Consider the following 16,252-nt stretch of genomic DNA (forward strand, 5'->3'; position numbering starts at 1 on the left):
TACGACATGAAAATCGCTAAGGCTACTTCGCTGGTGTAGTTTATGTAGGCCTTCTTCGAGAGGATTATTTTTTTAGGTCATCCTACCGGAATCTGTTTTATGTACGTTGCACTTATGAATCTGAGGGTGCCCGACTATATAATGTGGATTGCAAGAGCCGTATCATCTCAATGGCTAGTAGGGGTATCCAAACGTGAGATGGCAAGGATGCAAGCAACCCTATAATTTAGTCTAAAGCATGATTCGATTTGCCCATAATCTATTCATTTTTGTCTCCATTGCATTAAGTATACCCTTTCATTTCGTCTGGGGTTACGTCTTTGATAATTTGGAGAGCTCGCCTCAGCTTCGGTTCAAGATGGCCGGCCTGCGAACAAGGGAAACTGTTGCTGATGTTATTTCTGCTGTGCTTTACCTGACACTGTTGCCTTTCGTTGTTTCTCCCAATGATCTTTTTGTTACCTCACTTTTCCATCTGCCGTTGCCGTTTCGCACCCTGTTGTTGCTTAATCTCTGCGTCAGCTGGTAGTGTTGTTACAATTAACTATTGCTGTTATCTGGCAGTGTCTACTTGGCATGTACGTTTTATATTTTGTTCCTTTATTTTCTGTTCTGTTGCTGAATGTGCCCTTGATAGTTTAAAGTGCAAAAAGAAAGGAAATATCGCTTGACGTTGTATTCGTCATCACTATAAAAACTAGATCCCTGTTTCGATGATCGATTTCCATAAATACTGCACAAAACGTCGTCGTTGCTTGTTGGTGTGTCAATGGCTAAATGCCTATTTCCCCACTAAGAGCCATTCCGCTTTGTACAACTTAGAAGTTGAAATGGCAGTACATCGCTTACTTTCCTTGGTAGAATTATGGGTCAAAGTGCCTCTAACCTTAGACGGTTTGATTCGGGGTTTGTAGTACAGTAAGTACACGTAATGATGTGATGTAACTAGTTTTCTACTGAACAGTTACCGAACATGTGTGCGTACACGACGGCTCCCAGTTGACCAGATGGTCAGACAGCCTATGGGGTTCATAGAGGTTTTGCTTGGAGCGCAAAGATGAAAGTGTCTTGTAGCCTTCAAGATTGAATTCTCGCAACGTCAAATTGAATGAATCACGTTTTGCCCCGAACAGAACAAATTGAAAGACGCCTACCACTCGTGTGCCAAAAGGAACCGAGAAGCCCAGACATTATGATCATCTAACAAAAGAAGCACGGTGCAATAATCATGGACCTTCATTGTTAGTGCACTGTGTTTCTTTTGTTGGATGTTCGTAGTGAGATATCAGTTGAAAAGAAATGACCCAAAGAAGAAATGCCATACGTAGGATGAGCCCAGTGCCAAGCACAGTTCATAATGGAGGCCCAAAGGTTCCATAGCAACCGATACACGAGACTCTATACGAGATGCTTTGGTCTAGGGGCGGAGGGGCATACGGTGTGTTGCCGCTTCAGTGCGGCTGTCACTTGAATTAGTATCTCTGCAAATTGCTGTAAAATGGATTTGTATCTTCTCCAAGAGAGCCGGGCCCCCGGCTTTAGCAATAACGGAGCCACCGTCAGAGATCCAGCGCCTAATAGTTTTTGAAAAGGAAAAACATTCCGAGGGAAGAGAGAAGCCCCCAACCGATAATGTAGCGAGACTTAGTTGAAGAGGGACATGTCTGGGACAAATGTATCGGTGGATCGACAACTGAGGGTGGGGGGGTGGGAATCCTAGTAAGTCAATTCTGAGGAGAGTCCAGGGGAGAATTTTTGGACTGTCTCCCAGTATTCCTAACGGGGTCGGTAGAGGTATGATGTACCATTCCACCAACTCAACCGCTGTGGCCATTGATACAATGGTCAGGGAAGCCTTGCCATTGTCAAACGTAGAACAGGCTAACGAATGATATTGATTTCCATCGCACATATTATGTTCAGAGGTGTTAACACCTCACTTTAGTTCTAAGATATCTGGTTTCTTAGTACTTTGTCAGTGATGTATGGCTTTTGGTTGCTAACGGTGTTATTAAAGTTCGACACACAACAGGTGTGGTAGCGATGTGTCCCCAAATGTAACATTTTTCTTATTTTGAAACAGAATAAATACAAGAAAATCTGGAGCTTTCGGACTTGTAAGTATTGCTCTCAGTGATGCAGTTTTTAGTCATGGCCAATTCGGACCGTTGTTAAAACTGGACGAACCGAGGCCTCAGTTGATCTCGAAGAGTTTGGGAATAACTCGGTTCAAATCTAGCTCAGCATAGTCAAATTATTGGTTGGAACTTTTTTCCATTGAGTAGATTCGTTTCTTCTTGTGCAACGATGATATATAAACGAGTCCCCTGGCCTCTTTTTTGTCACGGTGAACAATAATTTATGTAACACCGGCGGAGACGCCATTTTGGGCAGACAACCAAGGCGATTTCACACGTTGCACCAGGCACATTTACTACTGTCGCCGCAAGACGACCATCAAAATTTCATGGAAAAACACTCTCGCAACTAAGACCCTGCAGAAGTCGGACGGAAAGGGGGTAGTCATACCCTTCTGAACCATATCATCGTAAAATTATTCTCCCACTCCGGCGGAAGTCAATTGATTGATTAAAAAGTAAAACGGCACTGTTTCGTTGGGTTTCGGCGTCGGAGTGATAATAGTGAATTATGCAGTGGCGATTTTCGCGTGTGTATGCGTTCCGTCAGCGAGGCGATGCCGTGTTGATAAATAGGCTGTTAATAAAAGGACGGGGAACCAGGTTACCAAGAAAGGTAGGTTCTTTAGAAGAGGAACAATTTTATCTCCCTCCCGGAGTGCAGCAGCGAGTCTTCTAACTCCTTGCAATGTGGAAAAAAAGCCGACCACGGGTGCGAGGTTGCATCGACTTTGTCCTTGTAATCTGTGAACCCAAAGTCCAAACTGATTGGGGGGGACATGGTGTTGTTTTCTTTCAAACAAGCTGACAAAATTTGCCAGCCAGATATTTAGGCAGGGTTCAAACCCCACCAATCTGCACTTTTGTGTGTCTCAGCTATTCCCAATGTATTCTATCTCCGAACGTTAACCCTGCATCTCGTCTCGCAACCGTCTTGATAGTCAAGTTAGCCCAGTTTGTTGGAAGGAAAATCCCACCAGCCAAGCGACCTTCGGGTTCAGAGGTGCAATCTGGGCGCATTTCTCAAAACCGAGGAGCTCAGAGCCAAAGGTTTCCCATGTACCGAATTTTTGCAGGGCTTGTGTTCTTCAAGGTAAATTTGGCCTCAGCCTTACTGTAATTTCTTTCACTAATCATTTTAGCCTTTGCCTTTTACGATCTCTAACTTATAACCAACGGACCGGATAACTGCTTCATTTTTTCCCTTTTCTTTTGGAAACTCACATTTTTCGGAAACAAACTCCTGAATTTGGAAATCTCTCAAAAAATAATCACTTTGAAACATCCGTCTTCTTCAGTGCTCCTCGGAAAGTACAACACCAGTTCAAATGCAGGGCCAGAATCGGCAACAATGAAAATTTCCGTAAAGCCAGGTAAGTTGCTCCCCTACCAAGGAAAGTACATATTTGATTTTAATGGTTTTAGATATGCCAGGTATCCAGTGTCAGTATTCACAGCTCTGAAAGTAACGATTTACGGGGAATATTGACACCTTAAAACCATAGCCTTGATTCCTGTTGAATCGGCCAAATATCTGAAGTCTCATTACCACTGTTATTTACAGCCCAGGATTTCATTAGTTCCCCCTTCCCCCCCAAAAAATGACATGAAATGTTCCTCTATATTCCGCAGCTGATATCTTCCGAAGTAGTTCATCTCAGAGTGTTGTCTGAGCTGGAGAATGGAATAATGCGTCCACATCAAATGCAGGCCCACAACCCGTCTGGAAATAATTACAGCCCGCTCGTATTTTCCCCGCATCCCTCTCCAGTTTTCCCCCCGCCAATTATTTATCCGCGCGACACTTTTGTTCGGAATTAACCTCCGCAATCGCATGATTCGGTAGATACTGTTTCATAGGTCTGGTAACCCGACCCGACGCGGATGTCGCCGGGGCAGGATCCCTCCCATTTCTGCCGCGTCATCATCGCGCGTTATCTCGTTAAATTATATCGCCCCGTCCGGTTCCACAGCCACGTTTCCTAATTTTGCTTGATTTCACCGCGCCTTGTCAACACGTCGCCCGGCCTTATCGGGCCCCGTCATCAGCCCATAGTCAGGTAGGCCGCGATGGTGTCGCCTGAGGTGCCGTGCTGTTACATTTTTTAGCTTCCTCTTCTCTCTTTGTCTGTCGATCCCCTGCAGTTTTATTTTTACATGAAAGAAAAACCAGGCCAAGTTTTAATTACATTGAGTAATAAGGCCATCTTTGCTGCCTCTACATTTTGCCGCCGTTTGGTTTGAGTGCGTGGGAAACAGACGGAGAAATGCTTCCACATAAAGAACCTTTCCCCAAGCATCACGCAATGTTGTCTCTTCAAACGCTGGCTTATTTTCTGACGACCGATGAGAGCGCAGTTGGGACTAGCTAGTCGATCCTGGTCCAATTCAAAAGTTCCATAAAACATAATTATGCCACACAGAACAGTGCTAAACGTATAGCTGTTGGAAGAGCCCTTGTTAACCTGCATCACGTCTACATTTACGTGTGCGTGTAAGTAGCACGATATCTTCCTCAAAATGCCCGTGTAAACATTTTAGAAATAACGCACCATTTACTGCACAGAGATAAGCACAAGAAGTTCATGTGAGACCAGATTTTTTTCTAATGGCAACCAGTGGTTACTGACCCAAGGCGATACTCCAAGGTGCAGCTGCAGAGTTCACTGTGTTTCTAGTTCCACCCGTTTTCCCAGCTGGAGCCTACAACAGTACAAGAACACCGCCGGTGAAGGCACGTAACTATTACTAAACAGTTATGCGCGTCATCAACTTCTATCTTTAATTAAATAAGCTGATCATTTCGATTGTATTGCATGTATACAAAGACTTCCATTATGAGACACAATTTCGAATTGCACACGAAAAGACGGCATGGTTGGGGCTTAGTGTTTCACGCCGGCTGGTTGTATCTTCTTTGCTCGCTGCATTGTGTGCAGCATAGCCCTAGCCGCTGATATCAACCGACGGTTTCAGGATTTACAAAATAGTAATGTGGTAGGCATATATGCGTCAAGGATGACACATTAATGTTGTTACCGCCTCCGGGGAGGTGGGTGTCCGGAATCCTTTTTTTAGGAGATGGCATCACGAGAGTTCACAACCAGTTCAGCAATGGCAAAGCAGTAGATTTCCGTGGAGATATTCGCACATCCGTGCATCTACATTGACAAGCAGAATGCTTAAAGGGTGCTTGCAAACAATTTGTTTTAAAAAAACCTTCAAGATGTATCTTGTCACTCAGTTAACCTCATTTCAACTTTTCTTTCACTATATCAAAGGGTGTTTTGCTGCCCCCTTTGGATTTTATGCCTATGAGTATTTCCATATTCATGAGCAGAACTGTGACGCCATCCCAGGAAGAGAGCCTAAATGTTACGTTGGTTTGCAAACAAAAAAGTCGCACCTTTTTTTTCGATTTCGCTTGTCCTTTACTCATGTATTGCTGTTTATATGTTAACAAAAAGCAAACACAAATCTGTTTTTCAGAAATCTTTTCAGTGAGTAAATTCTGGTTTCACAATTTTAATGGAAAAATCTATGGCAAGGAACTACGCTTCCCAAGATGACATCACAGCAACAACGCCCTCGGTTGTCTGGGAAAGCATGGATATTTTTGAAGTGTTTAAAAAGTGCACTTTTCAGTGCATTTAACCGAATGGGAGCGTAAAGGTGTGCTCATCCATTGAAGAAGAGTACAGAGTTTCAGAAAAATTGTATCCAATAAAAGCTCAATGCTGCTACCCTTTAAACGCTCGCCGTTTTTGACCATGCATATTTATCAGTCTCTGCGACGCTTCTCTCTCGTATTATTATTGTCACGCTATGAAAGTCGATGTGTAGGGAGGGAAAGACTTTTTCCCCTTTTTAAGAATGATGAAGAAGTTTCAATTAACATCGCCCAAGCTGGGGGGGGGGTTTGCACAACCCCCCTCCCACTTTTGAGAGGAGATATCAACACCCAATTATCCCACAGTCTTGTGCAAAAAAAAATAGTTAGGTACCCGGGAAACACCGAGTAGTCGTTTTTAATTGGCCTATTATTTTTCAATTAATTTTTTTTTAAATTCTGAACTTCGACGAATGAGTGCAACGGAACATGAACAGACCAAGATCAAATTATTAAAATTATTATAAACTGTCAATCTGTTTGGCAAAATGGTTACAGAATGACAGTCTTGGCAGTCATTGCGCATCTCTCTTCTGACGATCAACGTTTTACGAGATTAGAGAAGGAAAGGACTTGAGTTACTTTTCTAATTTCAAACTAGCGGTAATTAGGTGTTGATTTGATTATCAATTAGCGCCTAATTTTCGATGCTATTAAACAAAAACCTCAGGGAGTAAAATGACACTAACCCAGTTGATTGCTCAATTTGGTCCTTATGGTGTCTGAATTGCTGGTACGTGAAAACATACCAGGGTTAAATCCACGGATTTGGAGTAGGGACGTTTCCTTGAACCTTTACCGGTTCACTCATTAAATAAGTCACTTGTATTTCTGAGCACGAGCTTTCTGATGAGTTTTCCCCGAGGGGAGTAACTCTGGGAAGAAGCCGACTGTCACCGTATCGCAGCCGCTCGGCCTTCCCAGTGGTTCCTGTAATATTCACCCCGCTCAATCACGGCTAGCCCCGCTAAAACACACTCCGGGCCGACTGGGAAATTGAAATTCATGAACAGGGGGAATTACGGTGAAGCAAGGCAAACAGAGCACGGCAATAGGAGCACGGTGGGTGATATACGCGGTGATACAAGAAATACAATACAAATGTGGGTGCGTGTGTGGGGGGGGGGTAGGTTCGATGCAAGTCACAAATTCGCGTCTTTCCAGAGCAGCCGCTTGTCTTTTTTTGGGGGGGGGGCTGATTCCTCGAGGGAATTGTCATGTTGTTCAGCCAGTGGGCCCAAACTTGTTAGAGAATTAACTTTTGTTGATCCTCGATTTGTTGTTATTGAAAACATGGTGTGATGCATGACGTCCTCACAAAGGGGAAAACGAATAAACACCCCACGATATTACGGTTTTATTCATTGATGACAAAAGTCCGTGGGTGTTAACTTTATCCAAAATTCACGTGCGAAATATAAACAGAACTAAAAGGAATAATGTGTGCAAAGTACGTAGAAATTTAATGGCAATGACCAGTTTAGCCTTACTTGCCTCGTGCGCTGTCCGGTTGTAATCAAAAGAAAGCAAATTTAAAGTGTTATTTCTGTGAACTTGAAAGTTGCATGCAAGGTTTAAGAAACAGCTTTATCAAAATACGCCACTTGGATAGCATTCTCTAATTTCCAGCGCCATGTACATGCACTATATAGAAGGAGACTTCAGACGCAAATTCTTAGTCCGTTATCAAGGACCCACCGTGCGCACACACACACACAAGTGTGTAAACGCCTTCAATCGTGGACTCCCTATTGTTCCTCTTTTGTTCATACTTCAACTTTTTCGGAAGACTTCCCATATGTTTTGTACACGTTTTCCAACCGTGGACTCTTCGGCAACCGTGGACCCTATTGTCCGCTATTGTTGTAGGCCCACGATTGGAGGCGTTTACACACTCAACTTTACACAGCTGTACTTGAGGGGTATTCCCTTTGTTCTCGTGTACAAAACTCCCATACAACACGCAAAAATATTCAGATCACTCCCATTTGAACCAGATTCACTTTCCTATTTTGGAAATTCGACTCCCCTTACTTAAAATACTTCATTTTGAATGGCACTTGAAAATTCCTCCTTTTTGAGTAAATTTAAAATATCTATTTCGTGAAATCCTTGTGGGGTACGGTCTCAGTACCCTATGGGGTACTCCCCATTGTTCCGGTACCCCCACAAGCCCCTCTATACACGCGCATGGAAGCTGTGTGACATATCAAAAATCCCTTTATCAAAGGTACCTTTTGTATAAATTTCAAAACTGGTCTCTAAAAGCTGGGGCTCATGTCCACTCCACCAACTTCAACCTGAGGTCAACCACTCGTGACCAGATTGTGGGTCAAAGGCGACGATGTTGAAACTGCACGAGCAACTACCAGAGGGCGCACTTTGAAGCAAGCCTGGGAACCCATTGGCCCTTCGTGGTAAAAAGAATGCCCCTTTAAACCACCGGGTCCACTGTTAATGACGTTCTACGTTCCTTCACGCATCCTCGCTCGAACCCAAGTTAAATTCCGTGTATCTGTTTTTTTAAAAGACGAGTACGCCGCAAGCGTATCGGTGTGTGGCGAACCACAATAAGCTAATAATAATTAACTGCAAGTGTGCAGCTCTAATAGGTTAAGCAGTTGTTCTTAAATAATTGCAAATATCCAATTTATCCACCTGAATCACGTGTGACTAAGATTATCCTTTCCATTGTTGATGGGTAATATACCACCCAGGGTTCAGTGATATCAAAAGTTACCGCTACTCGACTAATCCACTTGGTGAAGTCGAGAAATAAAAAGGACAGCGCCCTCAACCACAAAACTTCACCACGATTTTGATTGGTTACGAGCGACTGCAAAGCTGGTGTATGATTTACGATCAATCAAGTCCCCCAAAAGTATGCCACCCGTGAAATGACTCCTGGAAAGTGTGTGCATGACATTTATGACGGCTTTCGGATGCGTATATCTGCTCAACTAATTATCGTAGACGGTCTTGTGAGCAATCCGAAATGATATGGTCAGTGCGTTACCAACTTTCAGGGCAGGCAGTAGCGTACATGTATATGCTAACAAGCAAAACAAGCATAAAACTTAAGAAATGGCTTATTATTTTCGCTGCAGCTGTTAACAGTACAGTAACTAAATTGTAATAATTGTTAAGGTTATCGCCAGACATGATGCGACTCGGGAATTCGCTGCAGTAATTGTTATTACGTTCACACCCAATGGTTGACAAGACTAAGGTTTTGCTTTAGATTTCTTAGCTTAAACAGCTTTAAAAGCTCAGTTCGAAATTTCGAGGCACTAAAACTTAATCAGATTTTGACTTAAGATTGTCATTCTACACGTGATTGTTACTTGCGAAAGTAAAAATAAGGATGTTATTCGTCAGTTACGTTAATACATGGTTTCGAGTGCTATCACCCCCCCCCATAGGTGAAGAACAGCAACGTTAGGCCGATTGCCTGGTTCCCGCCTCCATAATTCTTTGGAGTTAGAATGACGGAGGCAGTCCATACGCCCCCCGCCCCGTATACGTGCATTGAATGCATAAAGAACGTCATTCGTCAACCATAGAGGAGCGCAATAAGAGATTTCCGAGACACTTGGTGGCGACAAATAACATCGCAAAAATGGGGTTTAGAGTTTAAACACTTTGTTTGTACTTCGTTGAACCCACGACATGTTCACTGAACTGCGTTTTGGAATGTGTTTAAATGCTGAAAGCTTTTTCACGGTACATCCAGCGCGCTGTAAGGGCCTTTGGGGAAGAGCTAGTACACTCCCTAATGTTCAGTCCATTATTGTTTGCGTCGTTTTGAGCGTGCGCACATAGCTCAAGCGTGACGCGATCAATAGTGGGAGCAGTATGTTGCCATTACCAAGCGCCTAAAGCTTATCCACTGTCAGCCTGAGGTGTACGTCAGCCCGAAAGTCGTTGCTATGTAACAAAGTGCCCTCTATAGACCACGCGGAGTCCAGTGGCTGCAGTGTGGGACAAGTTTACGTTTGATTCCTGGTACAAGTTACACGTGCTTCGGACGATGGATTGAGGGTATTTCATCATTGAAAAGTATTGACATTTTGGGCTAAGGCCTCCATGCCGTTAGGACTTAGGCAAGTCTAATAAGGCTCCGTGACTCACGAACACCAGTCCCCCGGGGAAGCCACACTGTAATTATAAAGTATCTTGTCTGCCGGCCACGGGGAGTTAAATTCATCAAACCCGCGATTGTCGGGCCCATTACGCTGATAAATACAGTAATCCTTCTGTCCCTTTGCCACTTCACACGTAAATCACCGCACCAGCGCGCCGCGGCCTTTATTCATGCGCCCTGGCACCTTCGCACGGTGGACGGTGCGACCACCGTATGCATAATAATTTCGGTTGACTTACAGTTTGCCCAGCTACTTTCCGCTGTTAACTCGTTCTCTAAGCCTGAGGACGAAAATGATAATGAGTAGTTGACGCTTCCCCCCGTACATTGGTCCAGTTTGTAATTTTCTCGGTAACTTGATGATCTATGCATTGAACTAGCCGGGGTCGAGTTAGTAGCGCACTTCCATGAATAAACAAAAGTCTTAAAAGGTTCATCAATTTTTCATTAATTTTCTGCTGGTATTTTCTTGGATTTGCTCTTTCGTTACCGATGTTACGTTATTTTTCTCATTCATTTATAGAGCGCCTCTAAGGAAAATATGTTCCCTGATTTCATATGTTCAAAGAAATATGGAAGCATCCAAATTTAATACAGTGTCATTTGTCTTTAGCACTCAACTATAACAAGCTAAAAAGGGCTTTTTTTCTGTTCTGCCAAGATACGAATTTTGAATGTAGATTGCGTCATTCGGAGAAAACGAGGGGAAACCTCACCCTGTGTTTGTAGTGGATAAACCCTTGTGCATACCAAACGAAGCATGTAGCCATTGTTTGTAGCCAGTTGAAACCATATTTTTTCACCCTTCCAGATTTCCAAAAGCTGGCATTATATAAGTTTTTTTGGAGACCTAAATCAAAGTTGACGAAAGAGGATGTTTCTCGGCTGGACTAGAGAGCCTGCGTGGGGACAGTAGAGGGCGCTGTGGCATGATGTGTGCGTATTTTGCTGGGCTGCGGCTCGCCCATTGAATAGGACATCGCACATTGTTAGTGCACAAAATGAGCGGCCGAAATATGGCCGCGCTTCAGGAGGGTAATGTATTGCTGTATGCTGTGCATTTCTGGCCAACATAACCTTTTTCTCATGGGATAATGGCTAAGCCCTCGGCCACCCTGCCAAAAACAAGCCAAAAATAAACAGAAAATGCAAGAATATCACTTCCGGTAATAACTGACCATCTTCGTATTAACTAACCCTTTCGAAAGCGATGATGTTAACCTGTTTTGTGTGTGTTTGTTTTTAATTCATTTTGTACACCTATTGTCTACGGTTTCACTCTAGCAATATTTTCATTTTGGGTCGGTTCAATCGTGATTTTTGTGTAAAACTTTGAAAATTCCACCAGGACTATAGGTTTTGTCAGTAACTATGATGTCCAAACTGTCCATGTGTTTTTCGGTCTGGTTTCCATGAGCCAATACTGAAAAAAAAATCACCAATAAAATTATTTTAATTTTACACTCTCAGGAAAAATTGTACTAAATAAAATCCATTCATATCTTGAGTAAATTTTATTAAAAAAACCGACATGTGGCATACGGAAGTGTGAGAATCATTTCTGTGAGCACAGAGGGAGCGCAGCTTTAAATGAGCGACCAAACTAACTTACTGCGGTTTTTAAAACAGACACTTATTAATCAGCTTAGAAAGTTGAGTTCACAACCTGACTTAAAGATTTACATTTAAAAATTACTTTCCGGCATAAAAAAGTCAGTTTTAACTGAGAACGAATAATTTTGTTATGTAGACAAAGTTTCTTTCATTGCGTTGAAGGCTTTGAATTCCCTTGTTTGTAACTTCATTCAACAGAAACGTCAGCACTCTGCTTCTCACTTTGGTTTTATCTCTGCTCCGAAGAAGAATTCTGTCACTCATATCACATCGTCTGTTTCACGATTTGGGTCCAGTTCGTCTTTATATCCGACAAACACAAATCGTGGCTGTCTTGGAGATTTTTTCCGGTGAGTTAAGTTTTTGAAACCACTTTTGCCAATAGGTAACATTTCAGATGGTCCCAGCTTCAAGATAGTGAACTTTCAAAGCCTGATAGGCTAGATAGACTGTCGTAAATTTCTTACTAGGCCTATACATGTATAGGCTTAAAGTTAAGCCGTAAAAAGTACAACTTGAGAAACTTTCTGAAACTAAAAAAGTGCGACTCACATTTCCTTCTGTTCCTTCTTCCAAAATTGATGTTGATCTCCGGTAATTCACTGCACAATTCAGCCATTATTCTTTCCAAATTTATCCATTCCGAGTGCAGAATTCAGTTTTTCTTCGAAATCTGACGATTGAAGCACAAAAACCTCAACCAGTTTTTGATAAAACTCCATTTGAAAGTAGACGCAACGAAATTCGCAACGCTCGTTATTTACCCTCCTGAAAATACGCATTCGCGGGACGCGTTTTGGACGCGATATCCTATCCAGTCTATATAATGGAGATCAACGAGCTCGCCCCATTGCCCTGGGAAGTACGTCACAGCTACAGACGCTCAAAGCACTGTGGGTTGCTTGTTAGTTAATAGAGTACCGAAGTGTGACGTCACTGTGAACCAGAAAGTGCAGTGCAAACGAATGGAGTACGCGCGCGTGTTGGTTCCCGCGCTGGTTCTCGCGTTCATGCATTTTACACACTAGTTGTGCGCGTGACGTATTCACTTCGGTACTCTATTGGCTCAATCGTACATTTTCACTATTGCGCTCGTTTCACGTGCATACGAAAGTGTTGACCTGTGTTATTGTTCAAGGAAAGAAAATACGCTCTTCATTCTGAAACAGCAGCCCATCCAAGCGTCTACGAGCAGCGGGAACGGGCAAAACTGCGGACGACTAGCTTCGCGCATGACAACGGGTGCATTCGATTAGCTTACACGGGGAAACCCTGACCAGGGTATGACCTTGTGCGCTGAAACGAACAAGAAGCTGGGGATGAGGTTAATCTCGAATCAACTCGTGGAAGCCAGTCAAACACACCCAACTATTACCACTGCTTAATGACGATAACGTACAATGTTTACGAGCCCTTGGCGTCTTCGCATGGCGCCAGGTGTGCGGCGATGTCATTTATTGCAGAGTACTTCATATGTTCCCCTCTGTTACTCTCTCACAGTTGCGAGGGTACCTGTGCCCTGAACTCTAACCAATAGGAAAAGAATGAGGGGTTTCATTACGGGGAACTGGAATGCAAGAATTTGAACATCTTAGGATGCCGTTGCTGTTAGTATCTCTTGAGACAGGTCTATTTGCTCTAGAGTTTTAAATTTTATTAAGGCTAATTATGAATATGTTGAGCATGCCAATTGTCTGACATGGGAAATAAATCAGTGTTTTGTCATATACCTTATTAACAGAGAAATGCAAACTACCACCGAACGGGCAAATACCTACAGAAATACACAAAACTGGCAAACACAACTGTCACACACCCATTGAACGGCAAATACCCACAGAACTGGCACACACCCACAAAACTGGCAAACACCCACAGAACTGATAAACACCCACAGAACTGGCAAACACCCACAGAAATGGCAAACACCCACAGAAATGGCAAACACCCACAGAAATGGCAAACAACCACAGAAATGGCAAACACCCACAGAAATGGCAAACACCCACGGAAATGACAAACACCCACAGAACCGGCAAACCTCCCTCAGAACAGAAATAATTTTCAATGCTCGGTGGCCTCCGGCCTCAAATGACGCCAGGATTTTGCTCATGAAGTTAAAATTGTTTCCCAATAATCCATCCAAGACCTGCAAATGATAATTCCATTGCAGAAATAAAGGTGAGCGGGAAAATGAAGGAATTCAGCAAATAATACTAGAAATAGGAAAATTAACATTTCTTTTGAACTTTAAAAAATGAAGGGGTGGGTGAGGCCTTTTTTTTTCTTCACATATTTAAGCCATTTAATTCACTGACCACGCACCGGTCACACCGTGGGTGGTGCTGGTTCACACCACAAGTATGCAGGATTTAATTTCATGCCTTGATTTATGTAAACAGCCCATCCAAAACGACTGGGACTCATGTAAATACATAATCCCGACACCCACGCTGCTAAAACTGAATAATCGCCGTTCTTTGCCTTTCATCCCTTGGGGAAGCAGACGCGATTTTGCCAATGTGAGAGTGTCTCGGATTTGTTAGGGTATCTACTTACTCTTCAATGAATCAGAAAAAACCCTTTTCTTAAAAGATTTAACGTAGACCCAACGAGTCTGGTTTAATGTTTCTTATGCAATCAAGACAAATCTATCAAACTACATCCGTGCTTCTTAAAAAAGTGGTTGGCTGAATTAACCTTCAAAACTAACATATATTGTGATGATGTGGACTTTTTTCTTACTGAGAGGCGTTTCTCTTTCGTTTGAGTCACCCTAGAGCCATTTTTCTTTAATTTTAGACTTTAAAAACGGGCATTTCAAATTTTGGAAGACTAAGCAGGTTAAACTCATGGATGTGAGGAAATGAAATCGTGCATGTCCGTTCGGGTCAGCGGAGTTTTGTGCGATTAACATAGTTACGTCTTTGAGGAATATTCCATGAGACTTGTTTTCGAGGCAAGCATTTGTAGAATGCAGCAAGTCTCCTCTATCTGCCTTGAGCAGAAGCTTCCCCACATTGGAGGAAAAGAATTATGTTGGTAGGAAGTACTTATTTTTGTTGGTAGCGACACGACGATAACACGTGCCTTTCATTGTCGTCTGTAAACCAGCGAAGTGTAGTGCCCACCAACGGAGCCTGAGTTGCTGAGCAAATCGCGCCCTCTTTTGGTGCAGCTCGGGGGTCATAATGTTGTTAACATTTTGAAGGAATCTTGTGTTCTGTTTCAAGATCCAGAATGATTTCAACACAGCGATAATGCCCCTTTAAATTAAGCCACTTATATGCCAACTGTCCAACTGAATGGTACCCACGGGCTGGCTGCCCTACAGCACGGCGCGGAAGCCAACCGCCACCCGCTCTCAGGACACCCAACCCGGCTGGCTTCTAATTGCCTTCCATCTCCCGCGAGTTTTCCCCTCGAATTGAGATACTGCCCTCCAGCCTGTGAAATGGGAGGATTGGGGGTGGGGTAGCCAAGTGCTTGCATCGTTAGGTGTCATTCCAAGCAAATTAATTTCGCACACTTCACACCCTTTTATCTTATGCAGTCAAAAGTATTCATACTTTGGCAGGAATTTTGAAACACGAGTAGAGTGCGCTTCCTGCCAGTGTTCAGCGTTCTCAAGTAGCAAGTACATTTTTCAACAGAGCACAGTGTTAAGCCATGCTAGTTGTGTTGTCATGTTTGCTTGCTTGTGTCCCGCTTCGCATCGCACGCGTTTAGAACTAATCGCGTAACCAAAATGGGGACTGGATTGTCAGGTTCCATTTCGATTCTCCTTAATGTAAAGATTTTCTTCCCCAAGGCAGAAAACACGATAACTAATTTCTGTTTCAAGATGTTAACTTTAATTACAGGTTTTGCCCTTTCATACAAGCACTGAGTATACAGTGTTTATGAATATATGTCGAGTATACAGTGTTTATGAATATATGTCGAGTATACAGTGCTTATGAATATATGCCGAGTATACAGTGCTTATGAATATATGTCGAGTATACAGTGCTTATGAATATATGCCGAGTATGCAGTGCTTATGAATATATGTCGAGTATACAGTGTTTATGAATATATGTCGAGTATACAGTGCTTATGAATATATGTCGAGGTAAGGGCAAAACCTGCAATTATATCAACTAAATCCCTGAATCTTTTTAGGAAGTTCGGGCTAAAGCTCTGGGCTAATTTACTCCTTCATCAGTGCCACTCTGAAAACAAAAGAAAGTCCATCAGAAAACGAACTTCTACGATTTTAAGAGACCTCGCAAAGCCTGCATAATTAACTGCAGGTTTCAAGGTGTACTTTGTGTCTGTGAGATCTTAAGTTAAGTTACAGGTTTTGCCCTTACACCGACGTATATTCATAACATCTGTATGGGGAGTGGTTTTCTGATAATTCACAAGCTTACTCGGTTGGGAGTCGAACCCACGACCTCCTGCTAAGAGCACAGACTTCTTAACCACTCGTCCAACGAAATTGCTGGGGTCAGCTGGCCGGTCCGAGTCAGATTAGCAGCAGGTACCGCAAACTATTTTAAGATGTGCTTTGTGTCGGGGAGATGTTAAGTTTAATTACAGAAATTGCCCTTACACCAATTTCAAGTTACAAAATAGCCCGAAAGGTTCGCCTTGGGAACAAAAATCGAGGATTAGAGCTTGAAAGTAAAAGTTCACGCAGCT

The 16,252-nt window shown here is 42.9% G+C and overlaps 1 long non-coding RNA gene across 1 annotated transcript; it reads right to left on the reverse strand.

The window, feature by feature from the left end:
• Positions 1–3,512: 3,512 nt before the first annotated feature.
• Positions 3,513–12,324, reverse strand: LOC147798673 (uncharacterized). The gene is made up of 3 exons (XR_015426050.1): positions 12,119–12,324; positions 4,769–4,841; positions 3,513–4,277 (listed from the first exon to the last, which is right to left on the reverse strand). It is a non-coding gene; the product is annotated as an uncharacterized LOC147798673 (long non-coding RNA).
• Between the last annotated feature and the right edge of the window lie 3,928 nt (positions 12,325–16,252).

Source organism: Acanthaster planci, linkage group LG07 (assembly GCF_054643075.1).
Source record: "Acanthaster planci isolate LZ-2023a linkage group LG07, COTS_SCS, whole genome shotgun sequence".
In the NCBI taxonomy this organism is placed as follows: domain Eukaryota; kingdom Metazoa; phylum Echinodermata; class Asteroidea; order Valvatida; family Acanthasteridae; genus Acanthaster; species Acanthaster planci.